We start from the raw sequence: 13,821 nt of genomic DNA on the forward strand, positions 1-13,821 counted from the left end.
CAGCTCCAGCCATTGCAGTCAATTGGGGAGTGAACCAATGCATGCAAGACCCCTCTCTCTCTGTCTCTGCCTCTTCTTCTCTCTCTATGTAACTCTGACTTTCAAATAAAATAAATAAATCTTAAAAAAATGTAAATACACTTTGAAATGCAGTGTTCATGGATTAGAAGACTCAATATTGTAAAGACCTCTAGAGAGTCAGCATAAATCCAAGACAAATATTAATAGGTTTTTCAAAAGTAGGCATTGATTAGCTGATTCTAAAATTTACTTAGAAATTCAATGGCCCAAGACTTGCTAAGTCAATTGTGAAAAAGAGCAAGATTGAAAGATTTATTGTCAAGCTATAATAAGATAAATCTATTATTGGAATGAAAATAGATAAATAGATCAATAGAACAGTTCAGAAATAGAGCCACTATGGGGTTGGCATTATGGCACAGTGGTGAGGCCACCACCTGTGATGCCAGTATTCCATATGGCAGCAGTTCCTGTTCCAGCTGCTCCACTTCTGATCCAGCTCCCCATTGATGTCACAGAGACAGGAAGAGAGAGAGAGAGAGAGAGAGAGAGAGAGAGAGAGAGAATCAATCTTCCATCTGCTGGTTCACTCCCCAGATGGCCACAACGGCTGAAGCTGGGCCAGGCTGAATCCAGGAGCTTCTTCTGGGTCTCCCACATGGGTGGCAGGGGTCGAAACACTTGGGCCATCTTCTGCTGCTTTTCCCAGGTCATTAGCAGGGAGTGGGATTGGAAGTGGAGGAGCTGGAACTTGAACTGGCACCCATATGGGATGCCAGCATTGCAGGTGGCAGCTTATTCCACTACACCACAATGCTGGCCCCAATAAATAAGTCTTTAAAAAAATAAAAGAAATAAATAGAACCACTATAGGGCAAAGAATTTTCAAACAATGTGGGGTTAAATGATAATCATAAGAGAATAAGGTAAAATTAATACCAGCTGAATTTTAATTCTAAGTGTAAATAACAAAACTCTCTATAAAGAAGACATATGAGAATATTTTGATAAGTTGGAGCTAGGCAACAATTTGTTAAGCAGGGCATTAAAAAGGACAAGCTATACAGGTCCATAAATTGGACTGCATCAAAATAAAACCTTTGTTCTTCAAAAAAAGTGAAAAGGAAAGATACCAAATGGAAACAGATATCTGTAATACCTAAGTGCAAAAAAAGAACGAATCAAATCCTTAACACAAGAGTACTTCAAAAAGTTTATGGAAAAATGGAATTAAAAGGCAAAATTATTTTGGTGGAAAAAAAATTGAAATCCATGCAGTTTTATCAAAACATCATTCTCCATAAAGTTTTAGGACTCCTTCATATAGGAAGCATTCCTACAGATCAACAGAATAATATAAACAACTCAACAGAAAAATGGGCAAGATTTAAATAGGTATTTCATAAAAGAAAATACCCAGTCAATAAACATATGACAAGGTGTTCAATTTTATTAATTGCCAGAAAAATGTAAATTGAAACCAAAATGCAAATTAAAATCACTGCACACCCACTAAAATAGCTCAAATCAGTATGATTGACAATATCAAATCCTAGCAATACTGGGAAGCAATTTGAACTTTCCTACGCTGCTGGTGGAACTGCAAATTTGTACAATTTTGAAAAACAGTTGGATAGTATAATTGTCCCTTGGTATCCTCAGGCCAGTGGATGCTAAAATCACCATTTGCACCAGTACCACATATAAAATGACACTGAATTTACATATAACCCATATACATTTTCCCATATACTTTATGCAAAGTCACATAGAAATGTTCATAGAAGATTTATTCAAAATAGTTCCAAATTCAAACAATTCCGAGATCAGCCGAGATCGGGCGCGTTCAGGGTGGTCCAATGTCCATCAACATTTGATAAGTAGAGATCTGATAACTGGATAAATATGTTATTTCATTAGCATAGAGGAATACTATACAGCAGTGAGAATGGTCAACAAACTGCTACTTGAAATATTAGGTGTGATTTTCACAAACATTAATGTTGGGTCAGAGTCAGATTCAAAAGAAAACAAGTTCTTTTTTAAGACAGAATCAAGATCAAACTGATGTGGGCAATGTATATATTCATTTTTGATCGAGGTTCTCATCTCCCACAGAGATAGAAATCAAAAGGACTGATATCATGTGCAAACAGGAACAGAATTTATGTATCAGTGAGGGAATAAACGTGCATTTACGAGTGGAGTGTGGGCCACCTCACACTGAGAAATATACGACAAGAGGGGGCCAAAGACTTGCATGTAAACGAGAGGGAGGAAAAACCCAAACGGTACCTTTAATTGGGAAGGTCCCTCGGAGAGCGGGAGAGGGCTTCCGCGTCCTGCGCAAAGCACAAAGAGCTCAAACCACCCACCGCAGGGCCTCTACCTGAGGTCTGTAGAGCTAAATTGGCTCTTTCCTGCCTTCCACCTCTTTTTACTAAAAAGGGGGTGGGGCCATGCAAATGAAGTGGGAGGATCTTACCTGACCCCTGTCCCCGGATGTGATAGGTGCATCCTGAGAAGGTGGGTGTATCCGGCTGAGAGTTAAAGAGATAGAGTCACTTTGCAGGGACACTTTAGTTACGCCATATCAAAACCAGGCAATACTATCTATGGTGAAAGAAGTGAGAATGGTAGGCTAGAGTGTTCGTAAAGATCACTTCTTGATCTGAGGGGTGGTTGCCTGTGGTGCTCACTTTATAAAATTGTACTAAATAGTTATTATTTGTTTACCTTTCTGCACACTTTCTGTTCACTTCTAGCTCCATAGTCTATGTAAGTTTACAAATAGCAACAAATAGGGTCCAGCGCTGTGGTGTAGTAGGTTAATCCTCTGCTTGCTGCTCAGGCATCCCATATGGGCGCCAGTTCGAGTCCCTGCTGCTCCACTTCTGATCCAGCTCTCTGCTATGGCCTGGGAAAGCAGCAGCAGATGGCCCAAGTCCTTGGGCCCCTGCACCCTTGTGGGAGACCTGGAAGAAGCTCCTGGCTCCTGGCTTCGGATTGGTGCAGCTCGGGCCATTGCAGCTATTTGGGGAGTGAACCAGTTGACAGAAGACCTTTCTCTCTGTCTCTCCCTCTCTCTCTCTGTAACTCTACCTCTCAAATAAATAAATAAATAATCTTCAAATAGCAACAAATAAAAGAATATGAATGTAATTGATTGTTCTGTGAACAATTCTTGCTGTCCCCTGCTGAATGGATGACTCACTCTGGGCTCATACTGTGATAGAAAAAAAAAATGCTTCCTGGGGCCGGTCCTATGGTGTAGTAGGCTGAGCTTCCACCTGCTGCCTCGGCATCCTATATGGGCACCCGTGTCCTGTGTCCCAGGTGCTCCTCTTCTGATCCAGCTCTCCGCTTATGGCCTGGGAAGGTAGCAGAGGATGGCTCAGATGCCTGGGCCCCTGCACCGATGTGGGAGACCAGGAAGAAGCTCCTGGCTCCTGGCTTCAGCCTGGTCCAGCTCTGACACTTGTGTGGCCATTTGGGGAGTGAGCCAGCAGATGAAAGGCCTTTCTCTCTGTAAATCTACCTCCCAAAGAAATAAATAAAATAGAAAGAAAAGAAAAAATATATGCTTTTTGAGAGGTAGTAAGACAGAGGCAGAGAAACAGAAATATATAGACGGAGACAGCTGGGCAGAGAGGGTTCCCAGAAATTCTTTCACTCTCCAAATGCCTGCAATAGCCAGGACTGAAGCCAGGAGTCAGGAACTCAATTAGGTTTCTCATTTGGATGGCAGGAACTGAACTACCTTGAGCAACCACCTGCTGCCTCTCAGGGTGAACATTAACAGAAAGCCAGAATCAGGAGTAGAAGCTGGGAATTGAACCCAGGCACTCAAATATGGGACACAGCTGTCCCAAACAGTGGCTTAACTGACAGGACAATGCCTGGTCTCAAGTTTTTTTTTTAATTAACAGTTTAAGATCACAATTTTATTTTGGGGCCAGTGCTGTAGTGCTGTGGGTTAAGTTGCCACCTGAGATGCCAGCATCTTGTATATGTGCTCGTTCTTAGTCCGGGCTGCTCCACCTCCAGTCCAGCTCCCTGCGAATGCACCTGGGAAAGCAACAGAAGATGGCCCAATACTTGGAAGTATCTTCATGGGGAAGATCCAGATGGAGTTCCAGGTTCCCGGCTTCGACCTGGCCCAGCCCTGACTGTTACAGCCATTTGGGGAGTTAATGAGTTGATGGAAGATATCTCTCCCTCTTTTTCTTTCAAATAAATCTTTTTTAAAAAATAGCTTCATTACCATGATAAAGAATAGCATTCATTGCCGAAATTACTAAGAAAATACATTGGCCACTGCTACTTTTTCTCATTCTGAATGTTGTGAATAATTGTCCCATTTTAAAGGTATTTCCAGTTTGTAGTGCTTAGCTTTGAATTTCTAATGCTCCCCAGTCACATGCAGTCATTGAATTTTATATATATTACTTCTGATTTTCTTTCCCTTTAACCAACAATTCTCACTGGTAAGTAGCAAAGTTCAACCTCAAACAGCTTGTATAAATTCTCAGGATACCATGCTACTAAAAACAGCAAACTACACTTAAGTTCTCTTGGCCTTTTGTTTCTTAAGAAAAGTAGGAAAGTTCAGAGGGGTACTCCAAATAAGGCCTATCGTTGAAACTTAACTCCAATGGTGGAAAGAAAAGCCAATTAATAATCTTTGAGTTCTTATGCTGAAATTCAAAGACTTTGTTCCTCTCAATAGTCAAGCAAAAACAGAAGAGCGATAATGAATTTCAGATTTACCTGGAACCCTCAAATTACCCACTTGTATTTTGGAATTTTGTGGCTACTTTGAAAGCTAATTCAAGAACAAGCCTATTTCTGTATCTCAGAGGGCATATACCCAGCAAGAATTTATCTATACATTTATACTTTTTCATTTTTTATTAATAAATTTTAACAGACATATAAAAATTATACTTATTTATGAGTACCACATGGTTTGATACATGTATACATTGTACAATATGCAATCAAGGTACATATAAATATGTCTTGAAACATTTAACATTTCTTTATGGTGAAAGCATTCAAAATTCTATCTTCTAGGTTGTCTTAGAAATACGGAGTACATTAACATTATTCATAGTCACCCTATTGTATACTCTTAAGGCTTCTTCTTGTTGTTTAATTCCAAGGAGCTAATGTACTTAGGTTCTGCCACCCATATGGGATACCCAGATGGAGTTCTGGGCTCCTGGTTTCAGCTTGGCCAGGCCCTGGCTGTTGTGTGCATTTAAGAAGTGAACCAGTGGATGAAAGGTGTCTGTCTCTAATAAATAACAATAAATAAATGAATAATAAATATTTAAAATTCTGTATCCAAGGTTTCAGAGAATCGTAGAGAAGAATTGCCTTTGGACAGCCTCAGGTCTGGTAAATATGTAACCCAGTTCCTTCTTGAAAGCACAGATAGCTAGAAGCAAAATTCTTCTAGTCAAGGGCTAGAAACTCTCCAGGGAGAAATCGAAGTTTTTTGACTTTCAAAATTTGCTGATGACCTGAGGTAAAAATGTTTAGAGCTTGTTTTTCTCCACCCTAGGACCTGTGATTCAGTTGCGCACCTTGGGATCCCCAGCCCTTCCTTTTCAAGAGGCTATGTTAGGCGGGCGCCACGGCTCACTAGGCTAATCTTCAGCCTGCGGCGCTGGCACCCCGGGTTCTAGTCCCGGTCGGGGTGCCGGATTCTGTCCCAGTTGCCCCTCTTCCAGTCCAGCTCTCTGCTGTGGCCAGGGAGTGCAGTGGAGGATGGCCCAAGTCCTTGGGCCCTGCACCCGCATGGGAGACCAGGAGAAGCACCTGGCTCCTGGCTTCGGATCAGCATGGTATGCAGGCCGCAGCGGCCATTGAGGGGTGAACCAACGGAAAAGGAAGACCTTTCTCTCTGTCTCTCTCTCTCTCTCTCACTGTCTACTCTGCCTGTCAAAAAAAAAAAAAAAAGAGGCTATGTTAACAAGGACAGTACAAGTAGATTCTTCTACTTCTCTGAAGTGGACACTTAATTTATCAGGAACTAATCTGTAATGGCAATGTCTCTAATAAGTAAAAACCAAATCTACCATATAAATTTGAGGAATAATAAATACCAAATAAATAATATATAATAAATAATAAATACCAAATAAAATTGAGGAAGACTCCTTTTTCCCCTTGTGTCATCAACTTCTGTAAAGATTATTATGGGCTGGCTTTGTGACACAGTGCATTAAGCCACTGCCTGTGACACCAACATCCCATATGAGCACCAGTTCAAATCCCAGCTGCTCCACTTCTGATCCAGCTCCCTGCTAATCTGGAAAGCAGCAGAAGATGGTCCAAGTATTTGGATCCTGCCACCTGTGTGGGAGATCCAGATGGTGTTCCAGGTTTCTGGCTTGGGCCTGGCCCAGCCAACGGTGGTTGCAGCCATTTGGGGAGTGAACCAGTGGATGGAAGATATCTCTTTTTCTTTCTCTCTCTAACTCTACCTTTCAAATAAATAAAATAAATCTTTAAAAGGAAGAAAGTAAGAAGAGAGGGAAAAAGGTTTTTATTGGAATTGTAAATACATATTTTTCAAATTGCACTCACCCAACACTCTAAAATCAGTACAATCTAAAGGGGAGGAAAAGTTAACAAAAGAACAACAGAAGGAGTGAGTATTTAGTGTAGGTCCAAAGTTCCATTCAGGAGTGACCGGATTTGAGTCCTGGCTACCCTCTGGATTTTAGCTTCCTGTTAATGCACACCCTTGCAGGCAGCAAGTATTGGCTCAAGTAGTTGTATCCCTGCCGCCCACATGGGAGACCTAGATTGAGGTTCTAACTCCTGGCTTCAATCTGACCTAACCCCAGCTGTTGTTGGCATTTGATGAGTGATTAGCAGATGGGACACCCCTGTTCATCTGTGTGTCTCCCTCTCTCCCTCTCTGCCATTCAAGTAAATGTGAAACAATTTTTTTCATGATGTAGGCATTTCATTGCCTTCTCAGAGGCCATAAATTGTTCAAAAAGCTAATATTGATATGTATTAAATGTGCTATAAACACCTAAGACCTTGAGATTATACACAAAACTTGAAAAGGACAAAAGCTCATCACAGGCCATGAAAACAAGTGAGGAAAATCATTGTTCAGTGTTTTGTACCCACAGTGGGATAGGCTAACTCTTCTTATATTTGAAATTTTCACACAGCCTACATACCATTAGCATACCCTATTTTTTAAAAATTTATTTATTTTTATTTTTTTTAACTTTTATTTAATGAATATAAATTTCCAAAGTACAGCTTATGGACTACAATGGCTCCCCCCCCCCCATAACTTCCCTCCCACCCACAACACTCCCCTTTCCCGCTCCCTCTCCCCTTCCATTCACATCAAGATTCATTTTTAATTCTCTTTATATACAGAAGATCAGTTTAGTAAATATTAAGTAAAGATTTCAACAGTTTGCACCCGCATAGAAACATAAAGTGAAAAATACTGTTTGAGTACTAGTTATAGCATTAAATCACAATGTATAGCACATTAAGAACAGAGATCCTACATGAGGAGTAAGTGCACAGTAACTCCTGTTGTTGACTTAACAAATCGACACTCTTGTTTATGGCATCAGTAATCACCCTAGGCTCTTGTCATGAGTTGCCAAAGCTATGGAAGCCTTTTGAGTTCACCAACTCTTATCATATTTAGACAAGGTCATAGTCAAAGTGGAAGTTCTCTCCTCCCTTCAGAGAAAGGTACCTCCTTCTTTGATGACCTGTTCCTTCCACTGGGATCTCACTCACAGAGATCTTTCATTTAGGTCATTTTTCTTTTTTTGCCAGAATGTCTTAGCTTTCCATTCCTGAAATACTCTCATAGGCTTTTCAGCCGGATCTGAATGCCTTAAGGGCTGATTCTGAGGCCAAAGTGCTGTTTAGGACATCTGCCATTCTGTGAGTCTGCTGTGTATCCCGCTTCCCATGTTGGATTGTTCTCTCCCTTTTTTATTCTATTGGTTATTATTTTCAGACACTAGTCTTGTTTATGTGATCCCTTTGATTCTTAGTCCTATCATTATGATCGATTGTGAACAGAAATTGATGACTTGGACTAGTGAGATGGCATTAGTATATGCAACCTTGATAGGATTGAATTGGAATCCCCTGGAGCATACCCTATTTTGAAGTAAATATATTGAGTTTGCTATGTTCCAACTACAGTATTTCATTGATTTTAAGATGCACATTTGGGGCCAGCATTGTGGCATAGCAGGTTAAGCCACTGCCTGCAACATCGGCATCCCACATGGGTTCGAGTCCCAGCTGCTCTATTTCCTATCCAGCCCTCTGCTATGGCCTGGGAAAGCAATAGAAGACGGTCCAAGTTCTTGGGCCCCTGCACCCATGTGGGAGACCTAGAAGAAGCTCCTGGTTCCTGGCTTCTGCCTGGTGCAGCCCCAGCTGTGGGGGCCATTTGGTGAGTGAACCAACAGATAGAAGATTTCTCTCTTTTTATCTCTCCCTCTCTCTCTATAACTGCTTTTCAAATAAAATTTTTAAAAAATCTTTTTTAGGGACCAGCGCTGTGGCACAGAAGGTTAATGCCCTTGCCTGAAGCTCTGACATCCCGTATGGGCGCCAGTTTCAGACTGGCTGCTCCACTTCTGATCCAGCTCTCTGCTATGACCTGGGAAAGCAGTACAAGCTGGTCCAAGTCCTTGGGTATCTGCACCCACATGAGAGACCCAGAGGAAGCTCCTGACTTCCGGCTTCCGATCGGCGCAGCTCCAGCCATTGCGGCCATCTGGAGAGTGAACCAGCAGATGGAAGACCTCTCTCTCTCTCTCTCTCTCACTCTGTCTCTTCTCTCTCTGTGCAACTCTGACTTTCAAATAAATAAATAAATAAATAAATCTTTTAAAAAATCTTTTTTTTTAAAAAAAGGTGAGTATTTTCCCCATTTGTATTGTCTTTGAAATTGAATATGTCTTATTAGTGGCATATAATCATAATTTTCAACATTTTAAATAGTGGTACATAAAAATAATGCCTCTCGCCTTTCTCTGAAGGGAGGAAGGACCCTCCACTGTGACATGGCCTTGACTGAACTCAAGGGGCTTCCATAGCCTAGACAGCTTATGGCAGGAGTCTCGGGTGATTGCAGATGTCATAAATAAATAAGAGTGCCAATTGTTAAATCAACAACGGGAGTCACTGGGTACATGCTCCCCACGTAGGATCTCTGTCCTTAATGTGTTTTACTATGAAACTTAAAAACACTATTAGTCGAACAGTACCCTATACCTTGTGCGGTTGTGTGAGTGCAGCCTGTTGAAATCCTTGCTTAGTATATACTAAGTTGATCTTCAGTATATGAAGGTAATTGGAAATGGAACTCGATGAAGGGCGGGATGGGAGAGGGAGTGGGAGAGGGGAGGGCCGCAGGAGGGAGGGAGGTTGAAAAAAATAACTATATAACAAACAAACAGACAAAAAGAACTTAATACTTTACCCTTTTAGTATTTTTTATGTTCTACTTAAAACAATTGGTTGAACTCTGTAATCAATACACAATTATTCCTAGGTGTTTAAATTTAACTGAAAAGTGATCTCTGTCAAGTCAACAACAGGAGTCACAGTGCACTTACTCCTCATGTAGGATCTCTGTCCTTAATGTGTTGTACATTGTGAATTAATGCTATAACTAGTACTCAAACAGTATTTTACACTTTGTGAATCTGTGTGGGTTCAAACTGTTGAAATCTTTACTTAATATATACTAAATTGATCTTCTGTATATAATTTAAAATTAATCTTGATGTGAATGGAAGGGGAGAGGGAATGGGAGAGGGGAGTGTTGTGGGTGGGAGGGAAGTTATGGGGGGGGGGAGCTATTGTAATCCATAAGCTGTACTTTGGAAATTTATGTTCATTAAATAAAATTTAAAAAAAAAATAATGTCTCTTAAAATTAATGCTGCTTCAGATTCAATCAAGGATGATCTAAATATATAGGAAACTATTCTCTTGAATTCTAAACAATTCTTCAAGGAACAAATATTTAAGTATTTTCTTGCCATAAATGCTACAGATTAAAAGAGATTTCAAAATCTACCAGCCAAATTCAATGTGGATCTGGTTTAGATTAGGGTTTAAACAACTCAACTGTTGAAAGACATTTTTGAGGCACTCAGAGAAAAATTTCAACACAAACTGGATTATTGAATAATATTAAGACATTTCTATTAATGTTTTAAAGTAACAATGCTGTTGTTACTTCAGAAAAAAAGCCTCTTATCTTTTAAAGAGGTACACTGAAATATTTATGGATAAAATTATATAATATCTGGGATTTACTTCAAAACAGTTCAAGGAAGGGGTGCAGGAAGCAGAGTGAATAGATCAAAGATCACCCATATGCTGTATAGGTTGAACTAGAATTGTGGGTTTATTATACTCTTCTCTCTACTTCTGTACATGTTTCAAAATTTCCACAGTGAAATTTTAGAAGTAATGCTTTCAAGTCTTGAATGATTAGGTTTGCTTTAATACGAGTCTTTCCATAATGACACTGCAAGTACTGTGAATTGTTTTAAAGCAGATTGCAATTCTCTGAATCGATCCTCGAAACTCACATGTAAACCCATTTCCTCATCAAAATGCATTCACAACTTACACAGCATTCATTTTATTGCAAGTTTGATTTCTCATACACAAGAGGTCTTCAAAAGGTTCATGGAAAATTCATATTAGGAAAAGCCTGTGCATGCATCTCAAAAAATGTTTGCATCAAAATAAACTTATCTTTTAATTCTGCTTTTTGTGAACTTTTTGTAGCACCTGCACACTTGGATGTATTAACAATTCTAAAATCCTAACCTGTACAGTTTTCTCTCCAGAAAACTGACATTGCTGGAAAAGAGATTCTAAGAGAGCAGGAGTCGCAGCAAGCTGTGAGACCCAGAGCGAATCAAATTCTCTGGGCTTCAGTTTCATCTTTTATTAAATTACAATTATATTCACTGTGCCATGTGCTGTACTGGGTATTGGGGAATTTACATAGTAAAAATAATAGCCCCTTAAATGGTTTAAAAAAAAAAAAAAGACACTCTCTGCGGCAAGGCCTCCATAAAATGTACCACCAGATTAGAATCTGAAGCAATGTCAACAGGACAGGGAAGGGAAAAAGTCAGTCATCTAACTGTTTTGCCCTGTGACACCACACACACACTTTGGCTGAGTTCCTGTCTGACTCGTCCAAAGACAGCAGAAGCTTCAGTGCCATTGTCGTGGCCCTCCAAAGCCAGTCCTTGGCCACACGCGCGAAGTCAGGGACGGGATTCCGCCGCAGGTGTTGTGTCGTGTTGTAGTCACCGCAGGGCTCCAGCTGACTGCGAAGGAGGCTGAAGGGAGGAGGCAGGCGGGTAGTTAGGGTCAGCGTGAGGCTGATGGGGATTTATAGAAGGCTCTGAGGCCTTAAAAGCAAGCAGCAGGATCCTGCAGAAGCAGCAAACAGGAGAAGCCCCTGCTCTGTGTTGGTCTTAGTTCCAGATAGTTGCAAAAGCTGGAGACTTTTAAAATGCTCATCTGTGTCCTTCAAGAGTTTTCCCTTTGTTCTGTGTTTCTTTCATCCCCATTTACAGCCGTTCTTGGCCAGCCGCCTCCCTGGTGTGTCTCCGAGAGAACTGTCCAAGGAGCAGAAACCGACTGTGCTGGCTCTGCCTTCACAGTGAGGGAGAAGCAGTCACAACTGAAAGCTGCGGGAATCATTGAGACTAACAGCATTTCTAATCATTTGCAGATGAGAGTAATGTCTTTATTGTATAAAATGCATCATGTTTTGTGAAATGTTCAGTTTGAGAATTAAATGTAGCCACTCTTCTCATTCTGCCGGAGAGGAAGGTAATGTATTACAAGAACTGAGCTGAGACAAGAATCTTCCCTGATGTTTTCTTTAAGCCTTAACGACTAGCTTGTGTTAACCAATGCCTGCCCTTACGTAGTGTGATCTTGCACAAGTCACACCATCTCTGAGCCACAGCCTTCCTGATCTGTAAAGCGACTTTGATGAGCTGCTCCTAAAGTCTGGAGTCTCTGATCCTTACCAGGAAACTTAGAAAAGAGGTGTTTTGATTGATAGTATTTTCTTGCCAACTGAGATTTAACCAGTAAGTATTTTTTCTTATAATTCTTTTTATTAAAAAATCTTTTAAATATGTATTATAATCCTTTGAATAAATTCAAGTCGTTGTGACAGCTGCAGAGACCTAAAGATTTGGCCTTGTAGTGGTAGGGGAAACTGAGGCACAGAGGTCTAATCAGTTTTTCTTTTGATACTGAAAGTTAAGAAAATCACAAAGCACATGTCAGTGAATCAGCAAGATCTAGATCCAGAGAGTGCCATAGATGTGGAAGCTGTTACAGGTACTGGAGAAGAACTTATTAAAGAATGTGAAGAAATGTGAAAAGATATGGAAGGATGTCAGAATAAATGATCGCTCATTAGAGCTGAGACACTCACTGCTTCAAATGCTCAGCTTTCACTACTAATTATGAAATGTTTGACCGCTGAACTCAGTCCCTGGCACAAAGAAACACCTGAAATAGCTCCCCTCAGTGAAGATGTGCTGGTAACCCTGGGAAAAGAGTTCCAAAAACTGCAGCATGACCTTGAGAAGGTGCCATCTACTATTCAGTCAAAGAAGGAACAGTTAAAGGAAAACTTCCAAAGAGAGCAACAGTGCTTGGATGAATAGCAACAGATAATGGAATCTCTTAATGTACTACACAGTGACCTGAAAAATCAGGTTGTGGCATTTTCTAAATCAAGAATCTTTAGGGGCCAGTGCTGTGGCACAGCAGGTTAACACCCTGGCCTGAACTGCCAGCATTCCATATGGGCACCGGTTCGAGTCCTGGCTGCTCCTCTTCTGATCCAGCTGTCTGCTGTGGCCTGGGAAAGCAGTAGAAGATGGCCCAAGTGCTTGGGCCTCTGCACCCAATTGGGAGACCTAGAAGAAGCTCCTGGCTGCTGGCTTTGGATCGGCTCAGCTCCAGCCATTGCGGCCATCTGAGGAGTGAACCAGTGGATGGAAGACCTCTCTCTTTCTCTGTCTCTACCTCTCTCTGTAACTCTGTCTTTCAAATAAATAAAATAATTTTTTTTGAAAAAAGAACCTTTAATGAGCTGAAAACTAAAATGCTTAATATATATAAATAAAAAAAAAAAAAGAAACTCTTGATTACCTTGGGAGACTTTCTAGAAGACCACTTCTCTGCCTGATGGAAGTGTCAAAAAGAAAAAGCATTCAAGAATCAACTGCACAGCTGATAACACTGCATGAGATATTACAGACTCTTATAGACAGATTATTTGATGCTCTACATGATCCATATATCAAAACTAGTGATTCCTTTTGGCCTCCTTATACTGAACTGCTGTTGCCTAATGGAATTGCCTTGAGACATCAGAAGATCCAACCCAAATAAGATCAGAAGCCTTCCATCAGTAATAGAATGGTCTCTTTCATACAGTAAGGAATCTTGTCACTCAAGGATAATAGAAACACAGGGCCATTTGTATAAAGAACATTATTTGCAAGTGGAAACACATAGTTCATCTTCCTATTCTCCTTAAAGGGTACGTGTTGCCACCCATTATTCATTGTTAAATGATCCTTTTTTAGTGCTTTTGTGTTTTAAACATATAAACAAAAATGCAAATAAAAATATCCTAGACTTATAAAACATTTAATGTACTTTATATCATGCAGTATTCTTCATTATTTATGATATTGCTAATGTAATATTT

At 40.4% G+C, this 13,821-nt stretch overlaps 1 pseudogene; it reads left to right on the top strand.

Annotated features, from left to right (window-relative positions):
* Positions 1–12,373: 12,373 nt before the first annotated feature.
* On the top strand, positions 12,374–13,522 carry LOC133758387 (centromere protein K-like; annotated as a pseudogene).
* Positions 13,523–13,821: the final 299 nt, after the last annotated feature.

This window comes from Lepus europaeus, chromosome 4, assembly GCF_033115175.1.
Source record: "Lepus europaeus isolate LE1 chromosome 4, mLepTim1.pri, whole genome shotgun sequence".
Lineage (NCBI taxonomy): Eukaryota > Metazoa > Chordata > Mammalia > Lagomorpha > Leporidae > Lepus > Lepus europaeus.